The 3,087-nt window shown below is 45.2% G+C and overlaps 1 pseudogene; it reads left to right on the forward strand.

Moving 5' to 3' along the window:
- The first annotated feature begins 206 nt into the window (after positions 1–206).
- Positions 207–1,587, forward strand: LOC116531657 (annotated as a pseudogene).
- Positions 1,588–3,087: the final 1,500 nt, after the last annotated feature.

Consider the following 3,087-nt stretch of genomic DNA (forward strand, 5'->3'; position numbering starts at 1 on the left):
CATGGTGAAACCCCGTTTCCACTAAAAATACAAAAAATTAGCCTGGCATGGTGGCGTGCGCCTGTAATCCCAGCTACTTGGGAGCCTGAGGCAGGAGAATCATTTGAACCCAGGAGGCGGAAGTCACGGTGAGCGGAGACTGTGCCATTGCACTCCAGCCTGGGTGACAGAGCAAGACTCCATCTCCAAAAAAAAAAAAAAAAAAAAAAAAAAGGGATGCCCCTAGAACCCAAGCCTGAGCCTGAAAAGCATAAAGATTCCCTGAATATGTGGCTCTGTCCTTCTAGAAAAGAAGTAATAGAACAAACTAAAGCACCAAAGGCAATGATTCCTTCTAAAATTGCTGATTTCTTCCAAGTCATAAAGAACAGTCTCCTTGGTCTAGGAAGAAAATTCTTGAAGGAAAAAAAAAAGAAAAAAAAACAACAAAGAACAGCTCCTTGTCTGAGTAGCTTATCAGGGCCCCCTACAAAGAAGGAAGTGCCTAGTCCTGAAGACAGAGCTGGCAAACAAAAGCTTAAAAGCCCCATAAGCACTTCCTGGTGTCCCTTTAACACCAGGGACACCAGGTTGAGTCCTGCCAGGAAAGAAGATGGGCAACCCGGGCATGGTGATGCATGCCTGTAGTACCAGCTACTCGGGAGGCTGAGGCGGGAGGATCACTTGAGTCCAGGAGTTCTGGGCTATAGTACACTATGCTGATTGGGTGTCTGCACTAAGTTCAGCATCAATATGGTGACCTCCCGGGAGTGGGGGACCACCAGGTTGTCCAAGGAGGGGTGAACTGGTCCAGGTGGGAAATGGAGCAAGTCAAAAACTCCCATGCTGATCAGTAGTGGGATCACACCCATGAACAGGCACTGCACTCCAGCCGGGGTAACATATCGAGGCCCTGTCTCTTAAAAAAAAAGATGGGGCCAGGCATGGTGGCTCACGCCTGTAATCCAAGCACTTTGGAAGCCAAGGCGGGCAGATCACCTGAGGTCGGGAGTTCAAGACCAGCCTAACCAACATGGTGAAACCCTGTCTTTAAAAAATAAAAATAAAGCCGGGCGCGGTGGCTCACGCCTGTAATCCCAGCACTTTGGGAGGCCGAGGCGGGTGGATCACGAGGTCAAGAGATCGAGACCATCCTGGTCAACGTGGTGAAACCCCGTCTCCACTAAAACTACAAAAAATTAGCTGGGCATGGTGGCGCGTGCCTGTAGTCCCAGCTACTCAGGAGGCTGAGGCAGGAGAATTGCCTGAACCCAGGAGGCGGAGGTTGCGGTGAGCCGAGATCGTGCCATTGCACTCCAGCCTGGGTAACAAGAGTGAGACTCCGTCTCAAAAATAAATAAATAAATAAATAAAAATAATAAAAAAATAAATAAAAAGATGGGCAACCTCTTCCAGTTATCCTCTGGAGAACACAAGTGGCTGCTTCAAAAGAAGGCCTAGGAAGTATTACTTAATTCATGTCTACAGGAGGAAAATAACTCCCCCCCAGACCATTAGGGCCTTCCTGCAGTTTGTGGCCTCCTTGCCTGTATGCAGCTTAAAGTTGATAAAGAGAAGTGGTTATATCGAATTCCTCTACAGATGTGAAGGAATGGACAAGAGTTGAGCAGCCTTTCTGCCGATTATCACACATCATGAGCTGAGTGACCACGGCTTGCCAAAGCATTGTGTTTCTGGGTCTGACCAGTTAGCTTAGTTCTTCTCCTGCCCAATTTTGAACTAGTAAAACAAAGTGAGTCATCAGATTATGAGTTATTGTTTAAAAGAAAAATCCTGTTTATTGATGCTGAGGTAATTCACTTCCTTCCTTCTTAGAGAAGTATTAATCTGCCCCCACACTGGAAATGCAGCATCTTTATGGATACATCTTTTTTTTTTTTTTTTTTTTAAGAGCTAGGGTTTCTCCATGTTGGTCAGGCTGGTCTCGAACTCTAGACCTCAGGTGATCCACCTGCCTCAGCCTCCCAAAGTGTTGGGAGTACAGGCATGAGCCACCACGCCCTGCTGGATACATCTTTTTCGCAAGACTCCTTAGACTGGGTGGCTACTAAAAGGACATTAAAACACTCTAGTTTTGGCCAGTCATAGTGGCTCATGTCTGTAATCCCAGCACTTTGGGAGGCTGAAGTGGGGGGATCACTTGAGGTCAGGAGTTCGAGACCAGCCTAACCAACATGGAGAAGCCCCCATCACAACTAAGAATACAAAATTAGCCAGGTGTGGTGCTGCACACCTGTAATCCCAGCTACTCATGAGGCTGAAGCAGGAGAATCACTTGAACCTGGAAGGCGGAAGTTGCAGTTAGCCGAGATTGCACCATTGCACTCCAGCCTGGGCAACAAGAGTGAAACTCCATCTCTAAATAACTAAATTAAAACACTCTCGTTTTAAAAATGAAATATTTCTGTAATTGAGGTGTATTAATGTATTCTAAAGCTAGTAAGCTTCCCTAATGTTAAATTGCCTGATAGATGCCTCTCTTGCTGGGGGTTTTCTTCTGTTAGTGGTCTGAAATAATGATTTTTCCTGTTCTATTAATATATAGTGTATTTTGCACAAAAAATTAATTTGGCCAATAGTGATTACCAAAATACATATTAATAATCTTGGCAATTTTGGCCAGGTGCAGTGACTCATGCCTGTAATCCCAGCACTTTGGGAGGTTGAGGTGGGCGGATCACAAGGTCAGGAGTTTGAGACCAGCCTGACTAACATGGTGAAGCTCTATCTCTATTAAAAATACAAAAAAATTAGCCAGGCGTGGTGGTGCATGCCTGAAATCCCAGCTACTCAGGAGGCTGAGAGAAGAGATTCACTTGAACCCAGGAGGCGGAGGTTGCAGTGAGCTGAGATCATGCACCTGCACTCCAGCCTGGGTGACAGAGCGAGACTCCATCGCAAAAAAAAAAAAAAAAACTTGGCAATTTTTGACATTAATTACCAAACATTTTAGCCTACATGTTAGTTCTACATTATTATTCTTCACTTGAAAGAAACTCAGCTACTGCAAATTTTGCCTTTCTTTCTGTAAATGTTACTAAAACATCCAGTGAGCTCTTTTAGAAGGGCTCAGTATTATTTCAAGAC

This window comes from Sapajus apella, unplaced genomic scaffold (assembly GCF_009761245.1).
Source record: "Sapajus apella isolate SASKATOON/1434 unplaced genomic scaffold, GSC_monkey_1.0 scaffold71, whole genome shotgun sequence".
Taxonomy (NCBI): Eukaryota; Metazoa; Chordata; class Mammalia; order Primates; family Cebidae; genus Sapajus; species Sapajus apella.